Source organism: Orcinus orca, chromosome 17 (assembly GCF_937001465.1).
Source record: "Orcinus orca chromosome 17, mOrcOrc1.1, whole genome shotgun sequence".
Lineage (NCBI taxonomy): Eukaryota > Metazoa > Chordata > Mammalia > Artiodactyla > Delphinidae > Orcinus > Orcinus orca.
In genome coordinates this window covers 69,322,338-69,336,924 of record NC_064575.1, presented here as the reverse complement: position 1 = coordinate 69,336,924, position 14,587 = coordinate 69,322,338, and the positions used below count along the sequence as shown (strand labels likewise).

At 38.7% G+C, this 14,587-nt stretch overlaps 2 protein-coding genes across 7 annotated transcripts in view; one reads left to right on the top strand and one right to left on the bottom strand.

The window, feature by feature from the left end:
• The window catches only part of MTBP (MDM2 binding protein), a 154,647-nt gene that overhangs the window by 37,105 nt on the left and 102,955 nt on the right, over positions 1–14,587 (bottom strand). The window lies entirely within an intron of this gene.
• The window catches only part of SNTB1 (syntrophin beta 1), a 232,108-nt gene that overhangs the window by 202,145 nt on the left and 15,376 nt on the right, over positions 1–14,587 (top strand). The gene's annotated exons all lie outside the window — the stretch shown is intronic.

Sequence of the window (14,587 nt, the reverse complement as noted above, 5' to 3'; positions counted from 1 at the left end):
CACACCAGTCAGAATGGCCATCATCAAAAAATCTAGAAACAATAAATGCTGGAGAGGGTGGGGAGAAAAGGGAACCCTCTTGCACTGTTGGTGGGAATGTAAATTGATACAGCCACTGTGGAGAACAGTATGGAGGTTCCTTAAAAATCTAAAAAGAGAACTACCATATGACCCAGCAATCCCACTACTGGGCATATACCCTGAGAAAACCATAATTCAAAAAGAGTCATGTACCAAAATGTTCATTGCAGCTCTATTTACAATAGCCCAGAGATGGAAACAACCTAACTGTCCATCATCAGATGAATGGATAAAGAAGATGTGGCACATATATACAATGGAATATTACTCAGCCATAAAAAGTAATAAAATTGAGCTATTTGTAATGTGGTGGATAGACCTGGAGTCTGTCATACAGAGTGAAGTAAGGCAGAAAGAGAGAGACAAATACCGTATGCTAACACATATATATGGAATTTAAGGAAAAAAAAGGTCATGAAAAACCTAGGGGTGAAACAGGAATAAAGACACAGACTTACTACTAGAGAATGGACTTGAGGCTATGGGGAGGGGGAAGGGTAAACGGTGACAATGCGAGAGAGAGGCATGGACATATATACACTACCAAACGTAAGGTAGATAGCTAGTGGGAAGCAGCCGCATAGCACAGGGAGATCAGCTCGGTGCTTTGTGACCGCCTGAAGGGGTGGGATAGGGAGGGTGGGAGGGAGGGAGACGCAAGCAGGAAGAGATATGGGAACATATGTATATATATAACTGATTCATTTTGTTGTGAAGCTGAAACTAACATACCGTTGTAAAGCAATTATACTCCAATAAAGATGTTAAAATGAAAAAAAATATAAAAATTAAAAAATTAAAAAAATTTAAAAAAAATGAATTTGGTAAAGTTGCAGGATACAAAATTAATGCACAGAAATCTCTTGCATTCCTATACACTAATGATGAAAAATCTGAAAGAGAAATTAAGGAAACACTCCCATTTACTATTGCAACAAAAAAGAATAAAATACCTAGGAATAAACCTACCTAGGGAGACAAAAGACCTGTATGCAGAAAACTATAAGACACTGATGAAAGAAATTAAAGATGATACCAACAGATGGAGAGATATACCATGTTCTTGGATTAGAAGAATCAATATTGTGAAAATGATTATACTACTCAAAGCAATCTACAGATTCAATGCAATCCCTATCAAATTACCAGTGGCATTTTTTACAGAACTAGAACAAAAAATCTTAAAATTTGTATGTTGACACAAAAGACCCCAAATAGCCAAAGCAGTCTTGGGGGAAAAAAACAGAGCTGGAGGCATCAGACTCCCTGACTTCAGACTATACTACAAAGCTATAGTAATCAAGACAAAATGGTACTGGCACAAAAACAGAAATATAGATCAGTGGAACATGATAGAAAGCCCAGAGATAAACCCACGCACCTATGGTCAATTAATCTTTGACAAAGGAGGCAAGGATATACAATGGAGAAAAGACAGCCTCTTCAGTAAGTGGTGCTTGGAAAACTGGACAGCTACATATAAAAGAATGAAATTAGAACACTCCCTAACACCATACACAAAAATAAACTCAAAATGGATTATAGACCTAAATGTAAGACCAGGCACTATAAAACTCTTAGAGGAAAACACAGGAAGAACACTCTTTGACATAAATCACAGCAAGATCTTTTTTCATCCACCTCCTAGAGTAATGAAATTAAAAACAAAAATAAACAAATGGGACCTAATGAAACTTAAGAGCTTTTGCACAACAAAGGAAACCATAAACAAGACAAAAAGACAACCCTCCGAATGGGAGAAATTATTTGCAAATGAATCATCAAAGGATTAATCTCCAAAATATATAAACAGGTCATGCAGCTCAATATTAAAAAAAACAACCCAATCCAAAAATGGGCAGAAGACCTAAATAGACATTTCTCTAAAGAAGACATACAGATGGCCAAGAAGCACATGAAAAGCTGCTCAACATCACTAATCATTAGAGAAATGCAAATCAAAACTACAATGAGGTATCACCTCACACCAGTTAGAATGGGCATCATCAGAACATCTACAAACAAGAAATGCTGGAGAGGGTGTGGAGAAAAGGGAACCCTCTTGCACTCTTGGTGGGAATGTAAATTGATACAGCCACTAAGGAGAACAGTATGGAGGTTCCTTAAAAAACTAAAAATAGAACTACCATATGACCCAGCAATCCCACTACTGGGCATATACCCAGAGAAAACCATAATTCAAAAAGACACATGCATCCCAGTGTTCATTGCAGCACTATTTACAACAGCCAGGTCATGGAAGCAACCTAAATGCCCATTGACAGACAAATGGATAAAGAAGGTGTGGTACATATATACAATGGAATATTACTCAGCCATAAAAAGGAACAAAATTGGGTCATTTGTAGAGACGTGGATGGATCTAGAGACTGTCATACAGAGTGAAGTAAGTCAGAAAGAGAAAAATAAATATCGTATATTAACACATATATGTGGAACCTAGAAAAATGGTACGGATTATTCGGTTTGCAGAGCAGAAATTGAGACACAGATGTAGAGAACAAATGTATGAACACCAAGGGGGGAAAGCCACGGGGGGTGGGGGGGGTGGTTTGATGAATTCGGCAATTGGGATTGACATATATACACTGATGTGTATAAAATGGATGACTAATAAGAGAATAAATAAATAAACATTTTAAAAAAAAAGGAAATTGGGTGTGAATTGCACCTTGAAACCCTGTCCCTGGGCGCCAGTATTTTTTCTAGCTGGGTAAGAAAGTTATCTTCTCTAGGGAGATAGCATTTCCTTGGTTTCTGTAGTGTAGTCCCCACTGCAGATAAGAGACAGATGGTCGTATTTTTAAGGATACACTTGCTTAAAAATGTAAACTAATTGAAAGATAAATAATAGCTGTTTCAGAGTCCCCTGCCCCCCACCCCACCGAGACTGCAGATCAGGAAAGATCTTTGGCAAGAATCTTGAGAGGAATGTAAAAAGGCTGTTCCTGGCAGGATGGGAAAAACTCAGGCAGACAGATTCTGTCCTTAGCCCTTTCAGAAGTCCAGATGATGACTTTTAAAATCTTACTGTCCAGCTGACATTTACTTGGTACATTGTATCCAGAATCTGACTACTGTAATGTGTTCTCAAATGCAGTCTGCAAATGAAGAGCCCAGTAGGAGCTTTTCACTGGCCCCAAATTTCAAAGGATTTCAAAATAGGTCAATTGTGTATGAGTGTGTGTGTTTGTGTGTGTGCACTTCCCTTTGTAAAATTGAACTCACATTTCAAAAACTTTTGAAAAACTTCCATTGATGCCGTTACTCAGCCAACATGTATTGAACACCGACTATGAATCAGGTAAGATACTACACACTGAGGAATCAATGAGAGATGGACAAGGCTCCTACCTTGAAGGACATTAGGGGAGATGACGTGGTGATCTTAAGCAGTGGGGTAAATGAATTGATAATGATGTGTGGCGTCCAGAGGAGGGACGCCTACCTCGAGGAGATCCATGCTATGCTTGGTCTTGAGCACCAGCCGATCACTGTGCTGTCAACAGCAAGTCTGCTTCCCCCAACATCTTCCTACCCAGGAGCTGTCAACTGACGCACGAGCAACAAACCTTACATACAGAGAGGGCACCCAAGAACTCCTGCTGGCTGCCAGCCTAGGCAGTCTGAGCCTTGCTGGAAATGTCGCTACCTCACCTTAGATCCCAAGAAGCAAATCATCTACTCCAAGTGTGGTTCTCCCAAGAGGGCCCAAAGTCCAGGGACGGCTTTGATCTAACCATAGACTCTCAAGGTGAGAACTCTACCATCCCTGGGGAGTCGCTGACCAGCCCATGCTTGAACACTTCCACAGATAACTGCAGACATGTATGCTTGCCCCCTCCTCCTTCCCGTTCCTCACACGGTCTCTCATCGCCAAATTATGTTCTGAGTGATTTCTGGTGCTCAGTTGAAAGGATGGAAGAAGAGGCTTGAACAGAGCAAGAAGCTCGTCGAAGGCCCCCCAGTGCACCCCTGAATCCAAAAGGATCGTGTAACTTCAACTGGCAGGTCTCAGCAGCACTCGTGACTCACTTGCTGGAGGCCAGTAGGTTCATGTAAGGGATTAATGAGGCCATGAGTGTAGGTTTCATCCCACATGGATCAGTTAACTTCATTCTGAGAAAGGCTATTCCACAGCCACAGGCGTCAGGTGTCAGGTAATAGGAGCTAGACATGGACAATTTAGACTAACGCAGACACAAACGAATGCAAGAGGACACAGATGAGTTCATCTAGTATTCCAGCCCTGAACTGCTGCTAACATTAAACAAACAAAACATGTATTCCACACTGAGTCAGAATGCATATATTTTTCAGTGCAATGGAAGTCCTGATTCTAGAAATTAAAGGTGAAATATTTGGTTTCATTTTAGTCCCACAGCCTTGTAAAGCTAATCTTTACCTTGTGCAGTATATGTTGCTTAGAGAAAAATTTAAGAATTAATAAAGTAGAAATAAAATCAAGCATGAAATTGCTTGACAGTTTAATGGATTTGTTTCTAAGCTTTTATTTTACAGAGTTCAACTGCATATTTGGAGCCTTTCAATGAGTACAGGTGCACTTCTCCACATTCACATATGTGTTTCTAAAATAATTTGTTGGGACTGTGTAGTACCCCATCCAGAAGATGTGTACCCAAGTGCATTGTGTGGATATGTGACGTAGTTCATTTGATTTTCATCTGGAAAAAGTATCCTTTTGTTACCAGTATGCATACTAGGTAGCAGAAAAGACAATTTGCTCTGTCTCACAGTTTACATACAGTACTGTACGTTTCATTAACCAATACTGGTATATTCAAAAGAACACATAATTCAGCATGTTCTTCAGATTGCAAATCAACTTGTTCTTTGACACAAATGTTAGATAATTCACACTTGGGTAGGTGAAAAATCCATTTTGCCTCTTCCCTTTTCTTCTTCAGTGAGAATTTGGTGATGAAACAAAGTACACCAATAGTCCTCCCCACAAAGGGCTTTTTTTTTTTAATCATTATTTCCTGTAACACGGTGAATTTCCCCATCAAGGACTCCCTGTGCCTGGTATTGGTCAGCTAGATACAGGGCTTCCTCATACCTTGTTACACTCTGTTAGTAATTTCACTCCTTTATATCCAGACTTACCAAATGCAAAATTCCTAACAAATTGCATTTTCCAGTTATTATTGGCTTTAATTTTATAGTCTCTCTAGAGAAAAAGAAATATTGGTAAGAAATTCACAAACATGTGACATTCTTCAGAGGGTGGTGTAACTTCTTTTTTGCTTCACTTGTGCCTCTGTGTTACATTTACACTATCCCTGGACTGTGACAAAGTTGATGTCCTCTGGGTGGAAATTTAGCGGATAGAAAGTGAGAACGTGAACAGGGAAGGCATCAGGAAAATAATTTTTACTGAATGCTTACTATGATGCACTAAATACTGGATCAAGTCCTTTATGTATTTTCTTTTTGTGTGTGTGTATAAACATGACATTTAATGCATTTAACATTTATGTACCCTTAGGAACATAAAGAATCAGGTTTGTTTTTTCTTTCCTTAAAAAAAAGTAATTTTAACTAAAAAAAAAAAGTACCCAGTTAAAAGCAAATAAGAGCAGAAAAAGATATATAAGGAGAAGTCAAATTTTCTACTTCAGATCTGTTTCCCAGGGCAACCACTATTAGTCTTTTCTTATATGTTCTTACATAAATATTTTATAAACACACAAAAGCATATATAACTATGTAAGTGTGTGTATTACTCCTTCCCCACCTTCTTTTCTTAAACAAATGGGAGCCTGGTCTATTCACTTTTGTTTACTATAGATGTTTCATTTCTGTAAACATCAATACAGCCCATTCTTTCCACAGCATATATATTATAACTGAGTATATATACTATGAGTATATATATATGATGACATTTAACCAGGTATTCCTAGTCTTTTGCTTTTATAAACAACGTGGCATTGAAAATCCTTGAATATACATACATTCCTTCACATACTTTTTAATTTATGTAGAAGCTGCCCCAATGTATACCCCAAATCTGTTACCAAACTTTTTGACCTCTTCATTTCTCTTTGGTTAACATTAGCATCTCATTGTTATTTTGATTAGCCAGCCATCTTCTGTTTAGTTCCACTGATCTTCCCATTTCTACCTGAATGAGTACTAACCTGTTTTGAATAATACAGCCTTAAAATATATTTTTTATGTCTGGTAGGTTCAGTCTCCTTATATTTCTCTATAAAAGGAGCATTTAAAAAATATTTTAAGGACAACATTTCAGATTGCCTTAATGACAGACTCATACAAATCCGTCACAGGCTGACCTTGGAGATACTTGTGGGTTTGGTTCCAGATCATTACAACATATTTTTTTATATATTTTCTTATATTTAATCCTAATCATATGAGGCAAGAATTATATTTTTAAAGTAAGGAAACAGAGGGTAGGGGCAAGGGATGGAATAATACTTATTGATTACAAACCATATCTAGGTTCTGTACAAGTACGGTACACAGATCATTTCATTGGATCTTTATAACACTACTTTATGAGGTGGTGACTCTTAGAACATTTCACTAATGGTAGAAGAGGGTTCTAATGCAGTTTGTTATGCCTCCCAAACCTATGTCCCTTTTCGGTTTACCATGCAGCCTGCCACCTGTGCCCAACTGACACAGATTTTAAGATTTTAAAAAGGAAGAGCTAGATATATTTCTTGAAGCAACTAAAACGTAAACACCTTTGAGGAGAAGAACACTTTTGAGCAACTAAGAAAACTCAATAGGAATTTGTGCTTTCTGTACATACTTCTTCTTAATGAAGTTTTACCTGACCCTCAATCCCTTTAAATTCTTAGGCTTTTGAGAAGTGCTTTCCATTTTCTCTACTCTCACCCAGATTTTGAAACCTCCCAGAAGCTTCTCAGTTACTCCTGTTCCCTTCTTATTACGAAACACCCTCCTCCCTCCCGACAAACTCGACTCAGTCTCTACATGTTAAATCCCTGGGTGGCGGCACCCATGTCAGCAGACATTTTCCTTCACGCTGTCCTGGACGCTCCTCTCAATGAGATTCATGGAACTTCTGTCTTGCATTATCTTTTTACTGGGGTATAATTGACAAATAAAAGTATACACGCGATGCTTTCATGTCCATGTATATTGTGAACTGGTTACCAATCAAGTTAATACATTGATCATCTCACATAGTTACCTCTTTTTTCACAAATTTTAATTAGCAGATTTCAAGTCTACAATACAATACTATTAACTGTATCACCAGGCTGCTCATTAGATCCTCAGAATGTATTCATCTTACAACTAAAAATCTATACCCTTTGACCAACATCACCCCATTTCCCCCAGCCTCAGCAATCATCATTCTACACTCTGCTTCTATAAGTTTGCCTTTTTTTAATAAAAGATTTCATGTATAAGTGACGTCATACAGAATCTCTCTTTCTCTGTCTGGCTTATTTCACTTAGCATAATGCTTTCAGGTTCATCCATGTTGTTGCAAATGGCAGGATTTCCCTTTTTTTAAGGCTGAATAATATTCCATTATGTATATATGCACCACATCATCTTTATCCATTTGTCCATCGATGGACTCTTAGGTTGTTTCCATATCTTGGCTATTGTGAATGATGCTGCAGTGAACTTGGGAGTGTAGGTATCTCTTTCAGATGCTGAGTTTGCTTCCTTCAGATATTTCCTCAGAAGTGGCATTGCTGAATCATATGGTAGTGCTAATATTAATATTTTGAGGAACCTCTACACTGTGTTTCCCTAGTGGCTGCACCAAGTTACATAACCACCAACATGTACAAGAGTTCCCTTTTCTCCACATTCTTGCCAACATTTGTTATCATTTGTAATGTCTCTATCTTCAAAGAATTGTACAGCCAAAAGCCTTTTTCAATTAACCTTTTGCTTCAAGTCAGCATTGCAGTCCACATCTCCCACTGAGTTTCAACTTTGTGTAAAAGAAAGCTCCTCAGAGTTAAACGAGGCTGTCGCTAGAAATTCAGTGGGCTACAGTATGTTTTATTTCAGTGATCATTTTGGTCTACAGTATTTAAGCTTGCAAGAGAAAATAAGCTTTTGGATTTCCTCTGTACAATTTTTAATCTAGAGGTAACAAGCCCTTTGCCTAAGAAAATAACTCTCTCATCCACCAAGTGAATAGACACCTGGAATTTCTCTAGCCAATACTGAAGTGTTTCTTTCCGTATTAAAAGATAAGGCTGAATATGCAAATACCCTGGAGAGAAGTAATATTTACTAAATTATACTCATTCTCTCCTGCAAATTATTGATATGAGAGTCTCTCCCAGAAGGAGGTTGGGGTATGGAGGAGAAGGAGAGAGCATGAGAGATTTGAGTGTTTACAGGGGGCAAGTGAGAAGTAGGAGCCAGTGCCTGCTCAGAAGGCAGCACTCACAGCCTTTGATTCCTCACGTTTCCTCTGCTCTTTTAGAAAATATTTACCATGAGAGTCACATTTTATGCTGTGAATGTATGTCCTAAAGTCAGTGTGAAATCATGTACAGTAAAAATCACCCTTGGAGGTGCATCAGACCCGGGTGACAGGCAGAGCCACGACGACGTTGCAACAGCCCTGAGGCTGAGTGGAGGTGAGAAAACAGGCTCACGGATTTTAGGCTGTGCCTGGGTTCCACAACCGGCAAGTGACTGAGGCACCCCTTCATCCAGTTCTTCCAACTTTAAACCCTTCTGTCTCTCAAGTGTTGGGTGCCTGCCACAGTTCCCCGACCAGGGGTCAAACTCAAGCCCCCTGCAGTGGAAGCGCACAGTCTTAACCACTGGACTGCCAGGGAATTCCCCAGAATCTGCCTTTTACCGAGACCCCTCCTGCCAGCCGTGTGGCTCACAGGGTCTTGGTGCTCCAGCCGGGTGTCAGGCCTGAGCTTCTAAGGTGGGAGAGCCGAGTTCAGGACATTGGTCCACCAGAGACCTCCCAGCCCCTTGTAATAACAATCGATGAGAGCTCTGCCAGAGACCTCCGTCTCAACGCTAAGACCCAGCTCCACTCAACGACCAGCAAGCTACAGTGGTGGACAGCCCATGCCAAACAACTAGCAAAACAGGAACACAACCCCACCCATTAGCAGAGAGGCTGCCTAAAATCATAACACGTTCACAGACACACCTAAAACATGCCACTGGACGCAGTCCTGCCCACCAGAAAGACAAGATCCAGCCTCATTCACCAAAACACAGGCACTGGTCCCTTCCACCAGGAAGCCTACAAAACCCACTGAACCAACCTTGCCCATTGGGGGCAGACACCAAAAACAACGTGAACTACGAACCTGCAGCCTGTGAAAAGGAGACCCCAAACACAGTAAGTTAAGCAAAATGAGAAGACAGAGAAACACACAGCAGATGAAGGAGCAAGGTAAAACCCCACCAGACCAAACAAATGAAGAGGAAATAGGCAGTCTACCTGAAAAAGAATTCAGAGTAATGATAGTAAAGATGATCCAAAATCTTGGAAATAGACAAAATACAAGAAATGTTTAACAAGGACCTAAAAGAACTAAAGAGAAAACAAACAATGATGAACAACACAATAAATGAAATTAAAAATTCTCTAGAAGTAATCAGAATAACTGAGGCTGAAGAATGGATAAGTGACTGGGAAGATAAAATAGTGGAAATAACTACCACAGAGCAGAATAAAGAAAAAAGAATGAAAAGAATTGAGGACAGTCTCAGAGACCTCTGGGACAACATTAAACACACCAACATTCGAATTATAGGGGTCCCAGAAGAAGAAGAGAAAAAGACTGAGCAAATATTTGAAGAGACTATGGTTGAAAACTTCCCTAATATGGGAAAGAAAATAGACAATCAAATCCAGGAAGTGCAGAGTCCCATACAGGATAAATGCAAGGAGAAACATGCCAAGACACATATTAATCAAACTATCAAAAATTAAATGCAAAGAAAAAATATTAAAAGCAGCAAGGGAAAAGCAACAAATAACATACAAGGGAATCCCCATAAGATTAACAGCTGATCTTTCAGCAGAAACTGCAAGCCAGAGGGAGTGGAAGGACATATTTAAAGTGATGAAAGGGAAAAACCTGCAACCAAGATTACTCTACCCAGCAAGGATCTCATTCAGATTCGACGGAGAAATTAAAACCTTTACAGACAAGCAAAAGCTAAGAGAATTCAGCAACACCAAACCAGCTTTACAACAAATGCTAAAGGAACTTCTCTAGGCAGGACACACAAGAGAAGGAAAAGACCTACAATAACAAACCCAAAACAAGAAAATGGTAATAGGAATATACATATTGATAATTACCTTAAATGTAAATGGATTAAATGCTCCAGCCAAAAGACACAGACTGGCTGAATGGATACTAAAACAAGACCTATATATATGCTGTCTACAAGAGACCCACTTCTGACCTAGGGACACATACAGACTGAAAGTGAGGGGATGGAAAAAGATATTCCATACAAATGGAAATCAAAAGAAAGCTGGATTAGCAATTCTTATATCAGACAAAATAGACTTTAAAGTAAAGACTATTACAAGAGAAAAAGAAGGACACTACATAATGATCAAGGGATCAATCCAAGAAGAAGATACAACAATTGTAAATATCTGTGCACTCAACATAGGAGCACCTTAGTACATAAGGCAAATGCTACAGCCATAAAAGGGGAAATCAACAGTAACGCAATCATAGTAGGAGACTTTAACACCCCACTTTAACCAGTGGACATATCATCCAAAATGAAAAGAAATAAGGAAACACAAGCTTTACATGACACATTAAACAAGATGGACTTAATTAATATTTATAGGACATACCATCCAAAAACAGCAGAACACACTTTCTTCTCAAGAGCTCATGGAACATTCTCCAGGATCACATCTTGGGTCACAAATCAAGCCTCAGTAAATTTAAGAAAATTGAAATCATATCAAACATCTTTTCTTGCCACAATGCTGAGATTAGCAATTACAGGGAAGAAAAAACATAAAAAACGCAAACACATGGAGGCTAAACAATACGTTACTAAATAACCAAGATATCACTAAGAAATCAAAGCGGAAATCAAAAAACACCTAGAGACAAATGCCAATGAAAACATGACGATCCAAAACCTATGGGATGCAGCAAAAGCAGTTCTAAGAGGGAAGTTTATAGCAATACAATCCTACCTCAAGTACAAGAAAAATTTCAAATAAACAACCTAACCTTACACCTAAAGCAATTAGAGAAAGAACAAAAAAGTCCCAAAGTTAGCAGAAGGAAAGAAATCATAAAGATCAGATCAGAAATAAATGAAAAAGAAATGAAGGAAACAGTAGCAAAGATCAATAAAACTAAAAGCTGGTTCTTTGAGAAGATAAACAAAATGATAAACCATTAGCCAGACTCATCAAGAAAAAAAGGGAGAAGACTCAATAGAATTAGAAATGAAAAAGGAGAAGTAACAACTGACACTGCAGAAATACAAAGCATCATGAGAGATTACTACAAGGAACTATATGCCAACAAAATGGAAAACCTGAAAGAAATGGAAAAATTCTTAGAAAAGCACAACCTTCTAAGACTGAACCAGGAGAAATAGCAAATATAAACAGACCAATCACAAACACTGAAATTGAAACTGTGATTAAAAACCTTCCAACACACAAAAGTACAGGACCAGATGGCTTCACAGGCAAATTCTATCAAACATTTAGAGAAAAGCCAACACCAATCCTTCTCAACTCTTCCAAAATATAGCAGAGGGAGGAACACTCCCAAACTCATCCTACGAGGCCACCATCACCTTGATACCAAAAACAGACAAAGATGTCACAAAAAAACAAAACTACAGGCCAGTATCACTGATGAACATAGATGCAAAAATCCTCAACAAAATACTAGCAAACAGAATACAACAGCACATTAAAAGGGTCATACACCAATGATCAAGTGGGATTTATCCCAGGAATTCAAGGATTCTTCAATATATGCAAATCAATCAATGTGATACACCATATTAACAAATTGAAGGATAAAACCCATATGATAATCTCAATGGATGCAGAAAAAGCTTTTGACAAAATTCAACACCAATTTATGATAAAAACCCTCTAGGAAATAGGCATAGAGGGAACTTACCTCAGCATAATAAAGTCCATATATGAAAAACCCACAGCCAACATCATTCTCAGTGGTGAAAAACTGAAAGCATTTCCACTAATATCAGGAGCAAGACAAGGTTGCCCACTCTCACCACTATTATTCAACATAGTTTTGGAAGTTTTAGCCACAGCAGTCAGAGAAGAAAAAGAAAGAAAAGGAATACAAATCGGGAAAGAAGAAGTAAAGCTGTTACTGTTTGCAGATGACATGATACTATACACAGAGAATCCTAAAGATGCTACCAGAAAACTACTAGAGCTAATCAATGAATTTGGTAAAGTAGCAGGATACAAAATTAATGCACAGAAATCTTTTGCACTCCTATACACTAATGATGAAAAATCTGAGAGAGAAATTAAGGAAACATTCCCATTCACCACTGCAACAAAAAGAATAAAATACCAAGGAATAAATCTACCTAAGGAGACAAAAGACCTGTATGCAGAAAACTATAAGACACTGATGGAACAAATTAAAGATGATACAAATAGATGGAGAGATATACCATGTTCTTGGACTGGAGAATCAACATTGTGAAAATGACTATACTACCCAAAGCAATCTACAGATTCAATGCAATCCCTATCAAACTACCAATGGCCTTTTTCACAGAACTAGAACAAAAAATTTCACAATTTGTATGGAAACACGAAAAACCCCGAATAGCCAAAGCAATCTTGAGAAAGAAAAACGAAGCTGTAGGAATCAGGCTCCCTGAGTTCAGACTCCACTACAAAGCTACAGTAATCAAGACAGTATAGTACTGGCACAACAACAGAAATATCAATCAATGGAACAGGATAGAAAGCCCAGAGATAAACCCACAGGCACATGGTCACCTTTCCTTTGATAAAGAAGGCAAGAATATACAAACTGGACAGCTACATGTAAAATAATGAAATTAGAACACTCCCTAACACCATACACAAAAATAAACTTGAAATGGATTAAAGACAAATTTAAGTCCAGACACTATAAAACTCTTAGAGGAAAACATAGGCAGAACACTCTGTGACATAAATCACAGCAAGATCCTTTTTGACCCACCTCTTAGAGAAATGGAAATAAAAACAAAAATAAACAAAAATAAACAAATGGGACCTGATGAAACTTAAAAGCTTTTGCACAGCGAAGGAAACCATAAACAATACGAAAAGACAACCCTCAGAATGGGAGAAAATATTTGCAAACAAAGCCACTGACAAAGGATTAATGTCAAAAATATACAAGCAGGGCTTCCCTGGTGGCACAGTGGTTGGGGGTCCGCCTGCCGATGCGGGGGACGCGGGTTCGTGCCCCGGTCTGGGAGGATCCCACGTGCTGCGGAGCGGCTGGGCCCATGGGCCATGGCCGCTGAGCCTGCGCGTCCGGAGCCTGTGCTCCGCAATGGGGGAGGCCACGACAGTGAGAGGCCCGCGTACAGCCAAAAAAAAAAAAAAATATACAAGCAGCTCATGCAGCTCAATATCAGAAAACCCAAACAACCCAATCCAAAAATGGGCAGAGGACCTAAATAGACATTTCTCCAAAGAAGATATACAGATTTCCAACAAACACATGAAAGGATGCTCAACATCAATAATTATTAGAGAAATGCAAATCAAAACTACAATGAGGCATTACCTCACACCAGTCAGAATGGCCATCATCAAAAAGTCTACAAACAATAAATGCTGGAGAGAGTGTGAAGAAAAGGGAACCCTCTTGAACTTTTGGTGGGAATGTAAATTGATACAGCCACTATGGAGAACAGTATGGAGGTTCCTTAAAAAACTAAAAATAGAACTACCATATGACCTAGCAATCCCACTACTGGGCATATACTCTGAGAAAACCATAATTCAAAAAGATATAAACCACAATGTTCATTGCAGCACTATTTACAATAGCCAAAACATGGAAGCAACCTAAGTGTCCATCAACAGATGAATGGATAAAGAAGATGTGGCACATATATAGAATGGAATATTAATCAGCCATAAAAAGAAATGAAATTTAGTTATTTATAGTGAGATGGATGGACCTAGAGTGTGTCATACAGAGTGAAGTAAGTCAGAAGGAGAAAGACAAATACCATATGCTAACACATACATATGGAATTTAAAAAAAAAAAAAGGTTCTGAAGGACCTAGGCACAGGACACGAATAAAGGTGCAGATGTAGGGAATGGAGTTGAGGACACAGGGAGGGGGAAGGGGTAAGCTGGGATGAAGTGAGAGAGTGGCATGAACATATATACACTACCAAATGTAAAATATGTAGGTAGTGGGAAGCAGCCGCATGGCACAGGGAGATCAGCTCGG